Raw genomic sequence first — 22682 nt, forward strand, 5'->3', positions numbered from 1 at the left:
GTAGAGAGAAATGAATGGATCAAAGACATTTTGGTTGTATGACCAGGAACCCATAGCTGGATTTATATTTGGGAGAAAAGGGAAATGAAGGAATTTAAGATAGATTTTGACTCTGGGGTTTGAGCGATTACTTAGGTGAATGTGGGGCCAGTTACTAAGATAAAGTCTTGGGAAGAAACAGATATAAGATAATGAGTTTGAGGTGCCCATCAGTACCCAGGTGGCAGTATGGATTAGGCAGTTAGATGAACAAATCTGGGTCTTAAGAGAAAGGCCAGGGCTGGAGTACAAATTGGAAGTGAATGGACTGATTGAAATCATCCAGGAAAGAAGGGAGATAAGAGGAAGGAAGGGAGAAGGTCCCAGCCTGGAAGCTCTTTTGCGTGAGCCTTGAGACTCCCAGAGGAAGAGACAGCAAGGCAGAGAAGCCATAACCTAGCAGGGAAACCAGAAAGTTGGGGTGATAGAGATCAAAAGAGAAAACTATTTGAAAAAGAAGGAAGTGGTCAACTCTGCTCGAAAGCTGTTGAGAGATTAGTAAAATGAGGACAAGCAAATGAGCTTTAAATTTAGAAAAAAAATCCACCCTTTATAGCAGTGCTCTCAGACTAATCTTTCTAAAACAAATCTATAACATTATTCCCTTGAGTTGGTGAGTTGGCTCACCACCAACTCACTAGCAGGCCCGGTGACCCTCTTCTTCCCAGTTTGGCCTCCATCTGCTCCTTGGCCTTTGCTCATGCTTCCTGTGAGCAGCAACTGCAGATGGTCCTGCTTCTTGGGCAACCCCACTTTTGCACAGTTTTGGAGGACAAATCTCCAAATCTCAGGTCTGTGCACAGTTTCTCTGATCTGCACCACTCTTCCCTCACTTCTGGTGGATACTACACTCCTCATCCAGCCCCGATTCCATCTCCAGACAGTGTTGTTTGACCCATTCTCTAGGATCTCACAAATCCCCTCCTTCCATCTCTAATATAGTACCTCTCAGGTTGTACTGAAATTGTTTCCTTATTCATTTTTCCCAGTAGACACTGAGCTGCTTAATAGTTGAGACTGCGTTTGGTGCATCTTTAATGCCTCCCCTCTACCCCTCAGCACAACACCTAATCCATAGTTGATGCCTATGAGGTGTTGGTTGAATGAGTTCTGTGAACATTATTATTTCAAATTGTTCTAACTATTCTTAAAAGAAAAGCAAAGTTAAAATATATCTTTTGAGTGTGAAAATACATATGAGTTCTCGTCACTCAAAACACACGTTAGAGTGTACAAAATTGTTAACACTCTCAGTTATGGGTTGAATCATGTGTCTCTTCTGTCCCCCTTCCCCAGTAAGATATGTTGAAGTCTTAATTCCCAATACTGCAGAATGGGATTGTATTTGGAAATAAGGTCTTTACAGAGGTAATCTAGTTAAAATGAGACCAGTAGGGTGGGCCCTAATGCAATATAGCTGGTGTCCTTACTAAAAGAAAAAATTTGTGCACAGAAATAAACTTTCACAGAGGGATGACCATGTGCAGACACAGGGAAAGTGTCATGTGAAAATGGAGAATTGGAGTGATGCATCTACAAGCCAAGGAATGCATGAGGCTACCAGAAGCTAGGACAGAGGCAAAGAATGATCCTTCCCTGGCACCTCAGAGGGAACATGGCCCTGCTGACACCTTGATTTTGGAGGTTTGGCCTCTAAAACTGGGACAATAAATTTCTGTCATTTTTAAGCCACCTAGTTTTTATTATGGTAGCTTAGGAAACTAATACATCCCCTTACATGTAGGAAGCTAAAAATGTATTTGCTTTGTTGCTTCGGCACTCCATAAATTCACTACAACTCATTATGAAGAAGAATGAAAAAATGCAAGAAAAAATCAAATAGTGTTCCCTCCTATTTTGTCTAACATGGAATTAAGAACGATCCCCAAAGACCTCACTTTAATCAAGTTTAAATTAATCTATATTTTATATTTATAGTGATATTAAATTACCCAACGTATTTTTATAATGATAATGTGTTCTGAAGGGTAGAAATCAAATTATATTAATTTGAGTGCTCATTTTTATTTAGTAAAAGAAAGTTATGTATTTTCTTCTGTTTATTTATAATCTTGGATGAGGCTCATTTTAAAATAATAGTTTATTAACTAAAAAGTACTCTGTTGAAAACTATGAAGTTCCAAACTGAAAGAATGTGATGGTGTGATGTTTAATTTTATGTGTCAACTTGGCTATGCTAAGTGATGCCAAGGTAGCTGGTAAAACATATTTCTGAGTGAATGAGGGTGCTTCTGGAAGAGATTAGCATTTGAATTGGTAGATTGAATAAGGCAGGTGGCCTTTCCTCATGCACGGGGCATCATATATTTTGTTGAAGGCCTTAATAGACCAAAAAAGGCAGAAGGACAAATTGTTCTTTGACTGAGTTGTGAAATCCATCTTCTCTTGCCCTCACCTATCTGTTGTTGAACCTTCAGACCAGATTGAATTACACCACTGGCTTTCCTGGTTCTCCAACTTGCAGACACCAAATTGTGGAACTTCTTGGTCTCCACAGCCACCAGAACAAATACCTATAATAAATTTCATCTATCTATCTATCTATCTATCATCAGTTCTGTTTCTCGGGAAACCCTGGCTAGTATAGATGGGGAAGTGAAAATTTCCAGAACCCATGGGGACGTGGCAGAGAAATGATCATTGACAAATTTGAATAGAGAAGAGAAAAGAAGCTGATGCTTTGGGGAGGCATTAGTCAGTCCAACCAAGAAAACAGAAGCAACTTAAGTGATTCAACAGAGAGAATTTCATACAGGGAATTGGTTACACATAATGGAAGCTCCAAGCACCAAACAGGACAATGAGACAAACCTGAGATTAACAACAACTAAAGGAGACATTACTGCTTAGACTAAGGCAGGTTTCTCAATGGTACTGTTGATTGGATTTGGGGTTACATAATCTTTTATTGTGGGGGGTTGTATATCATAAAATGTTTAGCCTTTATTTCTGGCCTTTATTTATGAGGTAGCAGTAGCACCCTCCCCCCTGCCTGGTTATAACAAACAAAAGTGTTTCCAGTCCCTCACACTCTCTGGGGCAACATGGCAGATGTGGAAGAGGCAGTGTCCTCTGGGAGCCACCTGAATGGTGACAGAATCCAGGTGACATGGAAGAGGGAGCTGCCTCTTCAGCTGAGAAGGCAGCCAAGAAAAAAAGAAAGAAGAGTAAAGGGGATGCCACAGGGCAATAGGAATCTGATAAAGAATTAGGAGCCTCAGTTGATGAGGTAGCAAGACAATTGGAAAGACAAGCACTGTAAGAAAAGAAAGAGATTACTGACAAAGATGGAGATGCAGTAACTGGAAAAGAAGAAGAGAGGACCAAAAGTTCAAACAGACCCTCTTTTAGTTCCAATATATGACCTGTATCCTAACAATGTATTTCCCAAAGGACAAGCATGTGAGTACACCCTCCCTTCACACACACACACACACACACACACACACACACACGATAGATGAACAGCTGCTTGGAGAGCTACAAGCAAAGAAAAAAAAGCATTAGATCAATCTAGTGAAGAGATTTGGGATGATTTTTGAGAAGCTGTGGAAGCACATCAACAAGTTAGAAAGTATGTAATGAGCCGTATCAAGCCTGGGATGACAATGCTAGAAATCTGGGAAAAGCTGGAAGGGTGTTCACAAAGGCTAACAAAAGAGAATGGATTAAACACAGGCCTGGTACTTCCTACTAGGCATTCTCTCAAAACTGTGCTGCCCATTATACTCCCAATGCTGGTGTCACAAGAGTATTACAGTATGATGGCATCTGTAAGATAGATTTTGGAACACGTGTGACAGGATTATTGACTGTGCCTTTACTGTCACTTCTAATCTCAAATCTGATACATTATTAAAACTGTAAAAGATACCACTAACACTGGAAAAAAGTGTGCTAGAATTGATGTCCATCTATGTGATGTTGGTGAAGCCATCAAATAGTTATGGAATCTTATGAGAATGAAATAGATGGCAAGACATGCCAAGTGAAACCAATCTGTAATCTAAATGGACATTCAATTGGGCCATATAGAATACATGCTGGAAAAACAGTCTCCATTGTGAAAGGAGGAGAAGCAACAAGTATGGAGGGAGGAGAAGTGTGTGGCATTGAAACTTTTGGGAGCACAGGAAAAGGCATTGTTCATGATGATATAGAATGTTCACATTACATGAAAAACTTTGATGTTGGACATGTGCTGCATCCACTCTACTCTTAGTTTCCTATAAATTGTTTTTTATTTAATTTAGTGTTTCCTTCATTTCTGACTGGATGTTTTTTATCCTGTTGAAGTCCTTACTAAGTTCTTTGAGCATCATTATAATCAGTGTCTTGAACTCTGTATCTGAAATATTGTTTATCTCCATTTTGTTTAGTTCTTTCTATGGAGTTTTGTTCTGTTCTTTCATTTGGGCCATGCTTCTTTGTCTCCTCATTTTGGCAGCCTCCTTGTGTTTGTTTCTATGCATTAGGTAGAGCTGCTGTGACTTCCTGTCTTGGTAATATGGCCTAATGTAGTAGGTGTTCTATGGGGGCCAGTGGCACAGCCTCCCCTATCACCCAAGCTGGGTACTCGAGGTGTGCCTTCTGTGTCAGCTGAGTACACCCTCCTCTTGCAGTTGAGCCTTGATTGCTGTTGGCAGGTCAATGGGAGGGATTTAGCCAGGCCAGTCAGTTGCAAGGACTGGTTGTGACCACTGATTACTAACATCCACCCTCCATGGAGGATCAGCTGCGCAGGAGCTCACTCCACACAGCAGAGCTTACTTCAGCATGGCTCTGGTGCCCCCTTGTGTTCCGTTGGGGCACTTGGCATAAGCTCTAAAGTGATCAGCAACTGGCTGCTTCTTGTGCTGGGCTTGGAGGTGACCTAGTGAGGCCAGACTGTGAACCTAAGCCAGCTGCTGCTAGTGCAGGGCCTGGGGACACTTAGCAGGGTACAGAGGCTTGCTGAGGCCAGCTGCTGCTTGTTTGAGAGGATTTAGGAAGATTAGAAGCATGTGCAAACATGAGTCATTCATTTGTAAAAGCCACCGTTAACCATTTGTGTGGCAAGTAAATTGGGTGGGGCGAAGTCTCAAGGAATCACCAGTACAGGGCAAACAGTGTGAGCCAGGTATGGTGCCTGCTGTGCTCTGTGGCTCTGTTGGGGGAGGACTTAGACAGGATCATGGCCTCTGCCAGCAGTCCTGTCTGGGAGAAAGCTGTCCCCCAGCTCTCACCCTGATGCCAGATACTTCAGTTCCTCTCTGTATGCCACTGGTGCCTTGCCAACTCCTGCTTCAGTGCAGAAATGAGTAGAAGTAAGTTTGTGTGGGGGCCTTTTAGGAGAAACTGCCTGGGAATCCCGCAGTTTCTTCCACCGACTCAATCACCTCTGATTTTTATAGCCAGAAGTTGTGGGGACTTACTTTCCTGGCACTAGACCCCTTGGCTGGGGGGTCTGGTGTGGGGCTGGGACCCCTCACTCCTGAGATATCCCCCCGATTTTTATTGGCTACACATGGCTGTGGGACCAGACTGTTCTGCGTCTCTGCCCCTACAACTAGTCTGAATGGATGTAGTTTCATTGTTAATTCTGTGGTTGTAGGACCTCCATTCAACTTGATTTCTGCCAGTCATAATGAAGGTTGTTCTATGGTTTAGTTGTAATTTTGATATGGTTGTGTGAGGAGGAGAGCTATGTTTACCTAAGGTGCATTCTTTATTTATTTTAACTTGGAGACATTTTACACTATGGCAGTAGCATCCAACCTTCCATAGCTAGTAGAAAGTGGCACTATGATTCAAATTGCTGTCTGCGGTCTACTTCTAGGCTCCACGCAGTTAGAAATGAGCAGAGCAAGGATGATGGGCCAGGTACAGAAGGTCACCAGGGCAGAAAGCCCCAGGTGCCTATCAACTAGCAAAACTGGAGAAAAAAATACCTTGCCCCAGGGTAACATTTCCTCCTCTAGCAAATCCATTGGTTGTACAGTTTGGATACTCCCCTGCATCCATAGAAGAGACCCAGGAAAAAGGGAGTTACACCAGGTATTGCTTCTTAACCTTTCTGGAATCTGTTTCTAAAAAATGAAGACATTTTCAGATTTGAAATAAAAAGTGTTTGCAGACATTACTAAAGTTCCTTGAGTTACTATTTGTGGGGGGTGGGGGGGGGTGGGAAGAGAGAATGTTCCCGGCTGAGAAGCACTGAGCTACAGGGACAAAAGGAGGAGGAGACGTTATTAGAACCCAGGGGTCCCCGGGAAAAGCTGGGACCATGAAGCAAAGAGGTCTGTCTACTGAAAGTCGGAGACATGAAGAAGAGGCCTCAGGCAGAGAAGGAAAGGAAGAAATATGCTTCTCTTTTGAGAGGGAAGGCTTCTCCCCTTCCCTCTCGATGTCCTGAAGGCTGGTGTTGGCCTCCTGATATACACAGCAGAGGGAATGGTTTTGAGAATGTTGACCCCATATCAGCACAGGGTACCCCTAAAACTTTGTTCTAAATGAGAACAAAAATTTAAATCTGAGGTCCAACTTTGAGACTGGTGTTCATTCAATATGCCATGTCACCAGATGATTGCTCTATACTATACAGAGGTAACTTACTATGAAACCAAGGAAATTCCTCCCTCTGCACAGGCCCTTTCCAAGATCATGGAAGGGCCTTAATAATGTGTTCAACTTAGTCTCACATTTTAGTAAATTTGTACCACACTTTCCCTCACGTTGTATGAAATTGGAGTGGGTGTGGGCATTTCAGAGACTTGGCTAGAAGCAAGTTGAGGTGGGTATCAGCTCTCCTTTGGTCCCAGGCAACAGGGTTTCCTGCTTAAAAGGGCCTCATTCTGACTCTTCTCTGGCTGCATGCAACCCCTTAAGGTAAGTCCACAGGGGCAAGTAGGTATGCCCACCTGGAGTTTATGGCTCCTCCACTCCTTGCCCCTACTTTGAGTACCTAAGACTACAAAATGCCCTATCCAAATGGCCCTGGACTTGCTTCCAGGATCTACATGGGCCTCTCCCTGAGTCTAACCTTCCAATAGTGGACCATGCTCTAGGAGGGCACACCCCTAGGCCCAAGATGTGGCTGATTATTGGAGGGTTTGGTTAAAGCTTGGATGTATGGACTGGAGTGTCCACATATGTTTGTAAGAAGCCCCTCATGGTATGGAAGGGAGCTAGAGATGGGAAAAGAAGGGGGTTATAAATAAGCAATAAAATCAATAGAAATTATTCTGACACTAAGAAGCAAATTGTAAGCCAAAAGACTTTTTAAAAAAAAATTATACCTAAAGTAGTAATTCATAAAGAGGAAGAGATAAGTTTGGAGTAGAAATAAACAATAAGATTTTATATTATTTAATAATCTAGTTTTTCTTGATCTAACATGAAATACTAACATCATTATCTATCAGTACAATGGGGTTATCTAGGACAAACTATGAAATTAATGAAAGTCATGAATTAAAAAAGTTTTTAAGATTAACCCCTGTGCAAAAAAACTTGAAATGTGCATAAAATCTTACAGCTCATATATGAAAGAAATTTTGACAACAATTTTTAAAATGTATGTGACTTACCACTAACTAGTTCTGAGGCTGAAAATCCTTTTTAACCTATCAATAATAAACCAATTTATTTTAAATTTATATTTATTTGTTATATATATTTAAAATAAAAACAATTTATTCAACCATGCTAAAAGACTGAATTACCTTTCTATAGAAAATAATATTACAAAATCTTTATCATATGACAAAGTACACAGAGGTGTATTAACCCAAAAATACAGAGCTAAAGGTACTAAATAGATGTGTCAAGTACTCAAACAGTAAAGATATTCTTTTTCTAGATTTTTTTGCATTTGTCAGCTTTTAAAATTTTATAATTTCTTGTATTTTTTCCATGTTAAGTAAATATTCAACTTCATACTTAATTTTATGTTCATAATTCTGCATTCTCTTCCCTAAGGAAAGAAATTGTATAAGCTTTAGTTTCCATAAAACCTGGGTCTTCCCATGGCATCATAACTTATTATGTGTCTGTTTGGGTTGGAGAGGGAAAGTGAGAGGTGCCTGGGGGCTGTCTGAGGAAATGCATAGAAAATTATCTGAGCAGGCAGCTCACCCTGACCTCCAAGATGTCAAGACATGTAATTCCAAGGTAAACAAGTCAGCAACTGTCACTTTCTGAATGCCATTTTCTGATGACTGAATTATGTCTTCATTTCTCCTTGTTTTTGTTCTGTAGTCACGGTGGCAGCTAATAATAGGAGAAAGAACTGGGTGAGGGGCAGAGGACTGTTTAATTGTGACTCCACAGCCTCTCATATGGCCAACAGAGAAGAAAGACAATGATAAAAAAACAAGCAAACAAAAACAAAAACACAAAACAGAGAGCTTGTAACCATTTGGCATCCCCAAGGACAACCCCTGACTCAGACAAGGCAGGAATGTGGGTGTGAGGCTGTGAGAGCCAAAGCAAGCTGGTTTCTTTCGTGGAACTGCAGGCTGCTGAGCCGCAACTCTTCTTCCCATTGAACAAAGCACAAGGATGAATTCTACGTAAGTTATTATTATTATTATTTTCAGAATGAAGGTATTTTACCCTGAAGTGTTTTGGGTTTCTGAACACTCATATTTCCTCACAAGTAGTTCTTGGGATTCACACATATAATTTCTACCTCAGTGGGTATAGCTCAGGGACTTGCAAAAGATGGGCTTCCCAGGACAATGCTGCCTGTCTGTCTCCCAGGAAAGCTTCTCTGATTCCTCAAAGACATTATGGAAAGACTTTATAGCTAAATAAAGCAGGCGGAACACAGGCTTTTATCTCTTCTCCCTTCTGAAATCCCAATAACCTGACTGTAAATAATAAAATAGGTATAAATACACAAAACAAAAAGAATCAGAGAGAAGATGACAGCAGACTAGAGCTTCAACAACAACTGGAAGCTGAAAAGTAGGACTCAGCAGGACAGAGGAAGCTGACGCAGAAACAGTCACTGCCCCGTCACTCTTAGGCCTGTCCAGACAGGCAGCTCCTGCAAAGTAATTTCGAATTTATGTATGTGGTGTTATTTTATTTGATAACATGGACACTTAAGGTTATAGGATGGAGTTTACTAAATAGGGGGAGTTAATCAGGAGCAAGTTGATTGTCACCCAGAACCACTCGCCATCCCTGGCCAAGAAGGTCCCTTTCTAGAGGGACTGGGCCAGCAATCCCAACTCAAGGAGGGTTAGGGGAGATGTTGAACCACAAGCAGAGGTAAAGGTGGACTCAGCTCTGTCTGAAAAATAGAGAGTGATGGAAGGGAAGGATGGTTTCCCAGAGGAAAATTGGGGTAAGAGTAATAACAGCTTCTACATAAACTATGTGCCAAGTAGTATTCAAAACACTTATCATAACATACTATGCCCATTAGCTCAATTTCACAACAACCGTGATCTGGAAGTACAATTATATATATATAAACCCTCCATGTCTTGAGCCAGTAAATAATGGAGCTAAAGATGAACCCAGGCAGTCAGGCTCTATTGAGAGGGGATATGGATCCTATAAGAGGGAAACCACAGAAGTTCTAAGCACAAGAGAGCCATGACTAATGTTCTAAAACTTTCATTAAGTTGTGTTGACTGTACCCAGTTTGATCATATTTCCAATGGTTACAACACGGTATAAGCATATGACATAATGCCAAGCTTGTCCCTTTGGAGCAGACCTTGTTCTGTAGCAGCAGGTCCTCCTATCGCTTTAGGTCTGTGGTAGCCTGAAAAATGGCCCCCCTGAAGAATGTCCTGTCTCAGTCCCCAGAATCTGTGACCTTACATGGGAAAGGGCCTCTGAAGCTGTGATTAAATTAAGGCTTGCTCTGGCTGGTGTGGCTCTGTGGACTAGGTGCTGGCCTGCAAACCAAAGGGTTGCTGGTTAGATTCCCAGTCAGGGCACATGCCTGGGTTGTGGGCCAGGCCTCCAGTAGGGGGTGCATGAGAGGCAACCACACATTGATGTTTCTCTCCCTCTCTTTATCCCTCCCTTCTCCTCTCTCTAAAAATAAATAAATAAAATTTAATAAAATATTAAGGCTCTTGAGATGGAGATTCTTCAGTACTCACAGGAGACTCCAGGCCACCTTACACTCCACAGGTCAGACCGAGAGAGGAGGGGCTCACAGCAGATACCACTCTGCCACCACCACAGGGAGCCCACATCACTGTTTCCATCACTGGCAAGCACCTGCTGACAAATGGAGTGAGCCCACAGACAGCTCTGCCTCTGAGCTGGACTGATAGGTGAAAGTTGGCACTGACTGCACACCTTATTGGACACCCCTATGAGAAATTGTCTGCAGTCATAGAACAGAAATTGTTCCTGTTAAAAACAGGACACATATACTAAGACACTTGGAGGGCTCAAACACCAATACAAATGAATTTTGTTCAAGAATCAGAATTTCTAGCCCTGACTGGTGTGGTTCAGTGGGTTGGGCATCGTCCTGAAAAGTGTAAGGTTACTGCCTTGGCTGGCATAGCTCAGTGGATTGAGCGAGGGCTGCGAACCAAAGCATCGCAGGTTCAATTCCCAGTCAGGGCACATGCCTGAATTGCGGGCCAGATCCCCAGTGGGGGCCACATGAAAAGCAACCACACATTGGTGTTTTTCTCTCTCTCTTTCTCCCTCCCTTCCCCTCTCTAAAAATAAATAAATAAAATCTAAAAAAAATGTGTAAGGTTGCTGGTTTGATCCCTTGTCAGGACACATGCCTGGGTTGTGGGCCATGTCCCCATTTGGGGGAGTGCAAGAGGCAAGCTATTAATGTTTCTCCTCCTCTCTTTCTCTCTCCCTTCCTATCTCTCTAAAAACAAATAAAACTTATTTAAAAATCAGAATTTCTAGATTGCCAAAGACTTTGCTGTGGATTCAAGGAAAGAATCATAAATAAAGCTTGGTTCTATAACTATAAAAAGAATGAAACTTTACTAGTCATGGATGGAGGTTGATGTGTTATCAATAGTCCACCTGTTCTCTGGGTGGAAAACATGTCTATTCACATTTGTTATTTTTATGTTGTAAATCTGTAATCCTAAAATGATTTGTAGTTGAGGGACAGAGGGAGGACTCATACTGGGACACACTGAATGAGCCACCAGAAACTCAAGGAGGCAGAAGAAGGAAATAATATAAGCCAGAAAGGGTGCCAAGCAAGTCTTTGTCTGAGAGTATGCCAATAATTTCAGGTATTCAAGAGGACTGTGAATTCAATGTATTTTTCAGACAAGGAGCAGAAGCTTATTGGGTGCACCTGTTATTGTCATGAACCAGGGAAAGATACATTCATCCAGGAGCTGTAGGGAGACATCTGGGAAGCCATGTGACTGCCATAGAAGCTAGGTTCAGATGTTGACTTAGAATGGTGATATCAAAATATGAGGTGAATAGTCACTCTGCCTCCCATGCCCACGACAGGCATTACTAAGTGAGCACCACAGGCTTTCTTGCTGAAGCAGAGGCAGCCTCAGAATCTTTCTCAGCACAGATCTCAGGCCTAATACTTGTTGATCTGAGTTGATCTGCAAGGTAAAACCTATTTTCTATTGCTGGTTATAAGAAGAGATAAAGGAACCAAATATTACTTTGAATAGAATCTGCGTTAATATCTGTCTTGAGAAAGCACTAGGGGCACATTGGGTGGAGGAGAGAGATTTGGGCAAGAGAAGAAGGGAGGCATCCAGGGGGTTGCAGGACATGACACTAGCCAGGCTGAATGACACTACACAGATGAAGAGCTTCAAAAAATAGTTTCTCACATCTCTTCAGCCTTAATGGGATTCTGTGCCCATCTTGAACCAATCACTGTGATGGGAAGTGGGCTTTCCTGACTGGTTTAAGTTAATCAGAGCCTGCCTGTAAAGGAGCTAAGGGCATTCCTGCTTAAACCACAAGACTAAGAGTAGGAGAGAAGTGGCTCCCCTGAGGGAACTGGGATACTCTGACTATGAAGGAAGAGAATTAATGCTGAGACATAAACAACAGGCAATATTTACCCTAGCATAGGATTTCAAAGGGCCAGAGTCAGAGAGCTTTCCTAGAAGGGCAGATGAGGTATCTATTGGGTTGGCCAAAAAGTTCATTTTTTTCCCCATAAGATGGCTCTAGTAGCACTTAGTTGTCTTTAACTTCATTTGAAACAATTTTTTTTTGCATTGTGACAGCTGTCATACCAGCATGCATTTAAAAAAAATCCAAATCAGTGAATTTTTGTGTAGCCATTTTAATATTGAAGATGGAAGAAAATAAGCAACAGTTTCATCATAATATAGCTTTATTATTTCAAGAAAGGTAAAAATGAAACACATAAAAAGATTTGTGCAGTTTATGGAGAAGGTGCTGTTAGTGAAAATGGTTTGTGAAGTTTCATGCTGGAGACTTCTTGCAGGACAATGCTCCATGGCTGGGCAGACCAGTGGCAGTTGATAGCAATCAAATGGAGAACAATCAATGTTATACCACATGGGAGATGCTGACATACTCAAAATATCCAAATCAATAAAATTATTGGTGAAAATGAAAAATGTCTTCTATTTTACGGAAAAAAAAACCATGAAACTTTTTGGCCAACCTAATATAAAGTAGGTGCAGAGGGGCCTAAAGCCCAAACAAATAACTTCTGGGGAACAGTTTGTAAGTGCTCTCCTCTTCAAAAGAGACCTAGGAATCCATACCTGACACAAAAATGAGGATGCAAATTCAGGTTGCAACTCAGAATGTCCCCAGACCTAGCAAAGATACCAGCTTGAATTTTCCCAGGCCAAGCACTTTAGGCCAGCTTTCATAGGAGGGCGGTATCGGGCAACCAGCCAGAAATTAGGTCCTACAGCCCAACAACAATACTAGCGAGTGATTTCTGCTCATATATTTGAAAGGGACAACTTTATAATGGACTCTGGGCAAGATTTGATCCAGCAGCTCAAAAGGTTCAGTTGCTTCCCCTTTCTGCTCTCTTCATCTGAAGGCTGGCTGTCCTCAGTGTTGCAGGATGTCTACCACTCGCTCCTGGGGTGGGAGGCATGCTTCCTCAAGCAGAAGAGAAAGGAGTCTGTGTCCCAGAACCCCTATCAAGGAGCCTCTGTTCAGACTGGCGTCAGACTCATGACTACCTCTGAACCAATCACTGTGCCTAGGAGGAGGGAAATCAGGTTCTAATTACACATGGCTGTGGAGTCTGTCACATAAATTCGGCATGGCTGAGAATGGTGGTGTGATGGTTTCCTAAAATGCATAGGATATTGTGATTGTGAAGGAAAAGGAAGAGAGGCTGGACAGCCAATAACAGGTGTCCTGGAATCAGACAAACAGGAATGGGTAGAATGAATGTAATAGATATTTTATCCTTTTTATTGAATTTATTGGGATGACTCTAACAAAATTATACCTATAATAGAGTTTCTAAATCAAAGACAAAGGTAAAAAGTGAAAGGCTTCCAGAAGTGACTTTTGCTTTACAGAAAAAAAAAAGTGGTGACTGGGAGGAATGTTTCCTATGGTACATCTGTCTGCAGCAGGCTGGCAGCCGCTGCACCAAATGAAGTGAGACGGGGAAAGAACTCAGTGAATAATCTCTAAAGATGAATCTTGATACATAGACTTTATCCAATATTTTGTAAGAACTCTCAGGACACACCCCAAAGAGCGAGTTAATGTTCTGCTAAGTTTTTGCTTTACTTATTTACAAGGATCATTTCTTCCTGAAACCTAGCACTACATTAGCATTCTGCATGTCACTTTGGTTCATGGAAGCCATAGGAAGATGAATCACTAGTCATTCACTGAAGAATTTTCCAAGTTGAAAAAGAGATATAATTAATAATGTCAGAGTAGCCTGGTTAGAAACATGGATGAGAGAGAATAATGAGGGTAGTCATTCTTCTGTGCTTATAAGAGAATAGTAAAATACATTCAGGAGCCTGATGCTTGTTTGAGAAAAAGAAATTTTGTAAAGATTTTATTTATTTAGTTCTTAGAAAGTGGGGAAGGGAGGGAGAAAGAGGAGGAGAAACATTAATTGGTTGCTTCTCACATGACCCCCTACCCCAACCAGGGACCTGATCAGCAACCCAGGTATGTGCCCTGACCAGGAATTGAACCGGCAACCTTTTTGTTTGTAGAATGATGTCCAACCCACTGGGCCATACCAGTCAGGGGTTGGGAATTTTTTTTTTTTTTTGCTTTTGTGGTTGATTCATGCCAGAGGCCTATGAGACTAAGGAAGTCAATATAGTTATTTGAAATGGAATTCTCTAACAACTATGTTACAATATAGCAGCAGATTTCAAAGTCTTGCCTTATAACAAGGTGATTGTTTAAATAAATGATGATTTAGTCCTACAATAGAACTCCATTCATTCATTTAAAATGATGCCATAAATGAAAATGTATTAACCTTGTATGAATTTTACAATATATTGTTGAGTAAAAGAAGAAGGTTAGAAAACAACCTGAAGGTTATAATCATACTTTTATAAAATATTAAAGTCATTACATTTTGGTACAGAATGAATAAGAAGATATACTTTAAGATGTTTCCAGTGTTTTTTTTTCCGCTGGATGGTAGGATTATAAATATTCTTTCTGAATCATTTTTTTCTTGTTTATATTTTCTGAACTTTCTACAATGTTTATTTATTGCTTTTGTAATAAGAAAAATATAGCAGAGCTATTTTAAGTAAAAAATTATACCCACTACATCTATAAATCTTTAATTTTGTCTGTATTTTATTCTTTAGGCATGTCGGTATCCTCGTGAGCAGCCACTAGCCCTGTGTGGTGGGAGGTGGGGAAGGAAGGCACACGGGCCGGCATGCGCAGGTGTGTGGAGAGCACACGGCACTGGCTGGAGCGTGGAGGGAACTCGGGGCATTTCAGGGCTGAGGCTCTGTTCCCGGACTTTGATTTAACATCAGAAGAGATCCATTTCCATGAGAGTAACATTAGCCTTTGCCCTCATTTTTCCTCAATGTCCCTATCAAAATAAATCCTCCTTTTTCTGATTTGAGAAGAAGATTGTCTAGTCACGAGACAGGGTTAGGGCTCAGGCACAGTTTCACTGTGACTGGACCTGGAGGTAGGAACTGAGATGGGATGGCTTCCAGAGGCCTGCTGCTCCCAGGGCGGTCCACGGGCCGCAGTGTCAAGTCACCTGGAAGTGTATTAGAGGTATAATTTCCCATCCTGCACCCCAGACTGACTGAATCAGAATATCTGGAAATGGGGCCCAGGAATCTTTAACAAGTTTCAGGTGGTTCTGGTGCCACCACAGTTTGACAACCACTTTCCTGCAGGGCCTGTCCCACTTAGGGCTCTGGTCCTTTCACTGGATGCTGGGGTACATCATGAGTTCAGGGGCTGGGCAATCAGTTCTCCTGGATACGAGCTTGGGACCTCGATTGAGGGGGACCCATGTGAAGTGCCAGCAGCACCTCCTGCTCATTTGGACACTCAAATTCTTAGGCTTCAGTTCCATCATCGGTCAAATAAAGACACTAACAGTGGCTGCTTCTTTTTGCTGCTTTATTAAACGTCTAGCAAATTATAAGCATTCAGCAAATAGCAGTATTGTTGCTATGTAACATTAGCCCATGTCATCTGACAGTTGACAAATGCATGCACAGACCCTGAACTGTCTTCATTAGTTGTCCATAGTGACCAGTGGAGTCACTCCATCAGTGGCCTCCCAGTTTGGTGGAAAGTGAAAATGAATCCCTGGGTAGTAGCGTCGGCACCCAGATGCCCGAAGTGTTGCATGTGGGGGCAAGCAACGCAGGCCCCGGTCTTCCGTTAATATCAGCCCAGAATTAGTCTCTTAACACAACACAAATTTATTATCTTACAATTCTGGAAGTTAGAGGTCTAAAATGGGTCTTTCTCGGGGTGAAAATGAAGTGTCAGCATGCGGGTTCCCTGTGGATGCTCTAGGGGAGAACTTGTTTCCTGGCCCGTGCAGCCCTCAGAGGCCGCCTGCCGCCTGCATTGCTTGTTTTGTGCCCCTTCAGCACTGAAGGCAGCAACACCCGACCTCTGCAGCCTTTGTCACATCTCCTTTTCCGACTCTCTGCCTTTCTCTTCCCTCTTTTAAGGACCCTTGTGATTACACTCATACAATCCAAGATGCAGTTCCTATTTCATGCTCTTTAATTTAATCATACCTGCTAAGTCCCTTCTGCCATGTGTGGTAGCATGTTCACAGGTTCCAAGGATGAGGACCTGGACATCTTTGAGGGACCATTACTCTGTCTGCCACACTGTTCTTGCCCCTCCCAGGCACACAAGGAGACTCCTAAGATGAGACTTTGAAAGCTGAAAGGAACCTATGTGGTGAGCTAGGCAAATCCTTTCATTTTTAAGTCAACACACATGTGGAGGTTGCCCTAGAGAAGAAGCAGAGGTTGAGAAACCCAAGGCCTGATTTCCAACCCAGATTTATAGAGTCCTGGTTAGTGGTTTCACCAGCAGACACTCTCTCTGCAGCAGGGAAAAAGCCCACAAATGGCCAGTCGTATCAAGTCATACTTTTTCACACCTGGACTTGCTTGAAGATAAAGGGCAAAGCTAAAGGCTGAGTCATCTCATAAGTATCTCAGTCTCCCTGTCTGTGGAAGAAGAGTTTATTGCATTTTCTTCTTCTCTAAGTGCTGTCTGTCCACTCCCGGAAGTCCCTGTGCATGGATGAAATATTTACGAACTTAGAGCCTTGTTTCTATCAGTCATTGCCATCTCTCATGATGTGAGAGGCAGCATGATTTCTCACACACAGCAACCGCTTCTTTCTCTGGTAAAGACAGTAATCTGGTGGAGGGCAATTATCTCAGCAGAACTATCAACATGCAGTGTGATGTTATCAACTGAAATTACACAGTATTTATTTGCTGCTATTTCAATGTCTGTTGTCTCCTATTTCCCCTTTCCCAGCCCCATTAGCCAACCCCCACCCTCCCTGCCTCTTCCTTTCTTTTTTTTTAAGATTTTTATTTATTTATTTTTAGAGAGGGAAGGGAAGGAGAGAGAGAGAGAAACATCTATGTGCGGCTGCTGGGGTCATGGCCTGCAACCCAGGCATGTGCCCTGACTGAGAATCGAACCTGCGACACTTTGGTTCGCAGCCCACGCTTAATCCACTGAGCTATGCCAGCCAGGGCCTCCTTTCTTTTTATTAATCTTGAGAAATAACTTCCTTATTTTTAGCAGGCTGATACCACTAGCAGGAATATGCTATTGAGGATCATAATAAGGACTTTCATACTTTCAGCTGGTGCTCAACTACTGCCAATATGATTTTTTAAACTAAGCCACAAAGCCTTTGTCTCTGCCAACAAAGAAATGGCTGGCAAATACCCCCAACAGTTGACTTCATGAACTGCCTGCTATTCTCAGCTCCCTAGTAAAATTCTACTAGACTGGAGAATATTGAAAACCAACTACCAAGTTGGAAGGACTGCTTACCTAGAGCTCAGAAACAAGGTGAAGTTGCAGTACGTGTATGTGTGTGTGTGTGTTTGTGTGTGTGTGTGTTTTAGCTGAGGAGGAGGAAGATTATTGCTTACACTCTCTCTAAGCAATGTAAAGAGCATGGCACTGGAAAGCAGAAAACCAAGGCTTTCAGTCCCATGTTGCACCTCTGACTACAAGCTTTGAGGCTTGGGTAAATAATTAAGTCCTTCCAATTTATTAAAATATGTAAAATGAGAAATACAACATTGAGCTCATAGGCTATAATGGGGTTTGCATAAAATAGCAAACTTAATTTAAATAGTCATCTGTTATGTAATCATAATAATTAACATTTCTTGAGCTCTTATTATATGCCTTGAACTATGCCTTTTACATACACAATGGCATTTAGTTCTCAAAAACAACCAAAGAGGTAGCGACTGTTATGAATCCTGGTTTCCAGGCATGGCCACTGAGAGTTAATGCAGTTAAGAAAATTGTCAAAGGTTTACTGAGAAGTGAACAGTAGAGCCCCTGGCAACTGCTAGTCATTGTTATGGCACTTTTGGGACATCTCCTCTGAACAAGTGTAGAGCAGAGGGAGTTTTTCACTAGGTTTCTTTTCCTAACTCACTATGCTGGACTCCCATGATGCCCTTGGGGTGTCAAACCCCTGTTAAGGCTCCCTGGGGAAAAGCCAGTGGTAAAGGTCAGTCACTTAACTTCTTTGTGCCTTAATTTTGTTGCCTGGAAGGTGAGAGCAATACTAATAATGGTGCTTAACCTCATGGGATTGTTACAAAGATGAAATGAGTTAATGTTTGTAAACTGCTAAGGCCAGTGTCTGGCACACAGCAAGCATTATATAAGTGTTTACTAATACGTGAAATCCTAAAGATGCCCAGCATTCCCAAAGAGGTTCAGTCCACGCCAATAAGAGGGCCCTGAACATTCCTCTTTTGAAAGACTACAGGTAGAGCCAACCAAAGGAATCACGAATTTCTTGCCATTTAGGGGACTGTGGTAGCTGGGTAGTGTAGCACTGTGGGAAAATGAAAGGCTTTGGAATAAGACACTTCTGGATTTAAATCCCACTCCAACACTTGCTCTCTGTGTTACCTTGAGCAAGTCGTGAACCTCTCTGAGCCCCACTTCTCTTATTTATAAAATTAGGGTGAGGGGCATCACCTGGGCCTATGATACATGCAAAGTGGGATCCAACAGTCCCTCCGTCAGGTGGCTCTAATGTCATCATGGCCACCATCATCATCTTCATCAATTTCAAACGTAGGAAGAATTGAAAATGTTTGAAGTCAATTTCGAACCATAGTGTCTAGGAAACTGTCATCATCTAAAGGGGTGGGGGCTGAATATGAAGGTTGAAAAGTATAATCAATAAAATAGTATCATTTGACACTTGGAAAATGTAATATAATACTACTCTTTCCATAATACAGACCAAACAAAGCAAGATTAGGCACGTATTTCTGGAGAAAATGGCTTCCCAGGGAAACTGCCAGACTGAAGGATGAGGGTCAGGGGGTGGGGGGGTTCTATTTTTCAGAAGGTGTGTGTAGCTGGTGCTTAAAAGGACTAGTAGGTCACACATGTGGTTGAGTATTAACTTTTGAAAGCCTCACAGACAATAAATTCATATGTGCAAAATGTTCATTTCTTAAAATTCTCTGATAACTGTACCATTCTAACTGATGCAGAAAATTAATCCAGTCACTTCGAAGTTAAATCAGTAAAATTTAGCAATGTTGATATGCTCCCCGAGAAGTCCTTTTAAGAAGGTTATTTTAGGTTCATATGGGTCATATTCAGGGATATTTCTCCCATTCTCTTTCCTTTTTCCTGGGGTTGATGTTAAGCTTGGGGTGAGGGAGGGTGGGGTTTACACAAATGCAGCAGCAGCATTCGTGAGGAGAAGGCACCCACTGCTAGACCTAGCTATGTCTTGCTGTCATAGTCCTGCCCCTGAACAGTCCTCTCTCTCCTAGTTCTTGGGCATGCCCCTGCACCCTGAGCAGCCATTGAGATGTAGCTGCATCCTCACCCCATTCCAGGCAGGTGACCCACATCACCTCCATGCGTTCCCCTCCTCCTAGCTCCAAAATTCCTTGTAGCCCCATCGAGGCTCTCATTTCTTTTCTTTCTTAACATTTTGTTTCTACTTGTGGGGGATGGACCTAGGAACTTTTATTTGCCCTCCTTGTAGGATTACCAGATTCAGCAAATGAAAATATAGGACACCCAGTTGTATGGCTTTTCAATTTCAGATAAACAATACTTTTTTTTTTTGCATAAATATGCCCCAAGTATTGCATGAGACATTTATGTTAAAAGTTACTCATTGTTTTTCTGAAACTCAGGTGACCCTGGGCACCCTGAATTTTATCTGGTACCCTACTTCCTGGGCTAGTGTGAAGCCACGGGAAACTCTAGGAGCTGTCTCCGGCTCTTCCCAGTGTGGACCGTGTGGCTGCTGCCCTGTGCTTGCACAGGAGAGTCCTCTACGTAGAATAACCAATTGGGGACAAACAAAGGCTATTTATTCAGAGCTTTCTATAGCAGGGAGTCAACCACAGTCACTTGTGTGTTGGGAGACTCAAAGGCACACAGAAATGGGAAAACCTAATAATGGGAAAAGGGAAGGCTTCATGGATGCCCTGATGGGAGGCTCTTGACATGGGGAAGCCACCGGTGAGCTAACTAGCACGGAGCATCCTATAGGATGATTTAGGAGTGCATATGTAGCTTTCTCTGGCTGGTCCTAAATTGGAAGCAAGGACAATAAATAGGGACACTCTTGGTTATTATTAAGTCCTGTTTTGGGAACACATTATTACAGGGGTTATTGTTTGGCTTCCTGAGCCAATGGCTGAAGATGACATCCTACAAGTCTGATTTACAGATAGCAGGCTGACCTTCTGGGCTGGCTCTGCAGACTGGGGGTCAGAGTTCCATTTTTATATATGGTCTGGCCATTGCCCATTTGTCCATTCAGTGTCTCATCTACAGGACTTGTCATCACCATGGACTTCACCAAGGTCTTTCCTCTCAGCTCTCCAGAGTGAGGGTGGGGCATGGCACACTCACGTTTAACTCCTTTGCATAATCTCCAACAATTCTCTCTTCCCTTTGTTTTATTGGATTGGAGAAGAGAGAGGAGTTGAAACAAGAAAGAAAGGAAGAGAAAGAGGGAGCAAGGGAGACCTGCTTGACCACATCCACACTTTCCAGTCTTTCTTTATATATGAATTGAGACTTTTCGTCTAAAAAAACCACAAGAATTTCAGATATCTGTTTTTATATATCTTGGTTGATAACGCTAAGCCATGAGTGCCCTCTTATCTAGCTACCCTAAAGAGGGAAGGTAAGCAGGATCTGGGTTTTCAGCACTGCCTCCAGCATTGCCCATGGTGGGGACAGCACACACCTGGACACTGTGGTGAAGGGCCAGAGTCCCAGTGCTGGAGGCCACTCTGGGTTTGAGTAGGAGGCGCTCATTCCTGCTGCTCGGAGCACCTCCTCTGCTCCCTCCAGTTCTCACACACGGTGCAGAATGCAACTGCCTCCATTTTTAGGTCAGGGTTTTCTATGAGTTTGTGGAGGTGGTATGCCCTGCCGGAGACCGAACCAGCCAGGATTTGATCAGAGAAGCAGAATGCTAGGAAGTATGTGTAGTAAGGAATTAATCATAGGGGCCTGATGTACATAATTGTGGGAGCTGGTGAAACAGCAGGGCTGTTGTCTTCAGACCGGAGGCTGGGGCTCCTGTACCACACCTGTCATCCTTCCTTTGCTCCTGGAGAATCTGAAGAGGGATAAGAACCGTGTTTCCTTCTTTCTCTAACAAGGAGGCTATTTTTAACATTTTCTTCTGTGTCTCTTCCTTCTTTCCCTCTTTTCATCCTGACCCTTTCTTGACATTTTGCAACCAGTGAGCTAAATGGTAAATTTAATCACCACAGAAGAACTCTGTATATGAAAGAAGGGGAGAAGGAAGAAGACACAGGGTAGTGGGAGACAGTGGCATACAGAAGCCTCATACCAATGATTTCCAGTGGGATGAGCTACAAGCTAGGACCCAGGTTCTGGGATATTGAAACTTTCCTATTTGTGAACATAAATTTCTTTCACGACCCAGTCCTAGAGGACACAGAGCTCTGGGTAGGAGGTCAAGAAGCTGAGGTCCCACTGCTCACTCTGCTAGTGCATTTATTCAGGGGAAGCCTCTTTTTATCTCTGGAAGACATTTCCTTCACTTCACAAATCAAAGGTTTTAGATACTGAGGTTATTTGAAACTCAACAAATGTAGTTCAACAATCTCTACCATTCATAACTATTGATCAGTTGACTGTTATAGATGTGAAGACAGAGTCTCCCCTTGATGTTCACTCCAAGGAACCTTTCCTAGGAGCCCAGAACAAGTCCTTGGTTCTCAGGCATGGATAACTTTTTAACTGTATAACATTTTATTGGTTTTTAAGAAGGGCTTTAGACTTACCCTTAGATGGCACTCCCCTGATGCTCTGGGAGCTTGCTTCAAAGCAAGGAGCGGAGTCACACAGGAAGACTGGATTCGGGCTGCTGTGGTGCCACCCCTTTCACCTCTGGCACTGTGGATAGGTCTTTCATCAAAATCCACTTTCACCATCACACTGGGACAAGCTGGCTTTCTTCCTAACTTCCCCTGGAGCAGTGGAAGTGGCTAAAGTTTTGGCTTTTTAAGCATTTACATGGGCATCAGCAGGCAGGGGAAGTCTGGTTTGCATTGGGTCCCTAACACTGAGCTCAGTGCCCAGAGCACAGCGAGCCCTCTGTGTTCACATGTTTGGTGGCTGACAGGTCGACAGTGGGGTTAGCTGAGCCACCGTGTCAGCAATGAAGACCTGACCAGCAGATCAAATAAGTGCTATAATCATTCTCAGAAAAAAAGAATAGCCTAGGTATCCTGAATTTGCCACACTATAATAATAACACATTCTTATAATTAAAAAAGAATAAACATTGCAGAAAATAAGAAAACACAAAGATGAAAAAAAAACCATCCATGATCTCACTATCTGGAGATGATTATTTTGAACATTCTTATGTTTATATTTTACATGTAATTCTTGGCAGAATTGGGATTCTCCTA

The 22682-nt window shown here is 42.4% G+C and overlaps 1 pseudogene; it reads left to right on the top strand.

Moving 5' to 3' along the window:
* The first annotated feature begins 3104 nt into the window (after positions 1 to 3104).
* Positions 3105 to 4282, top strand: LOC123813451 (annotated as a pseudogene).
* Positions 4283 to 22682: the final 18400 nt, after the last annotated feature.

This window comes from Phyllostomus hastatus, unplaced genomic scaffold (genome assembly GCF_019186645.2).
Source record: "Phyllostomus hastatus isolate PE091 unplaced genomic scaffold, TTU_PhHast_1.1 phas_contig_152, whole genome shotgun sequence".
Lineage (NCBI taxonomy): Eukaryota > Metazoa > Chordata > Mammalia > Chiroptera > Phyllostomidae > Phyllostomus > Phyllostomus hastatus.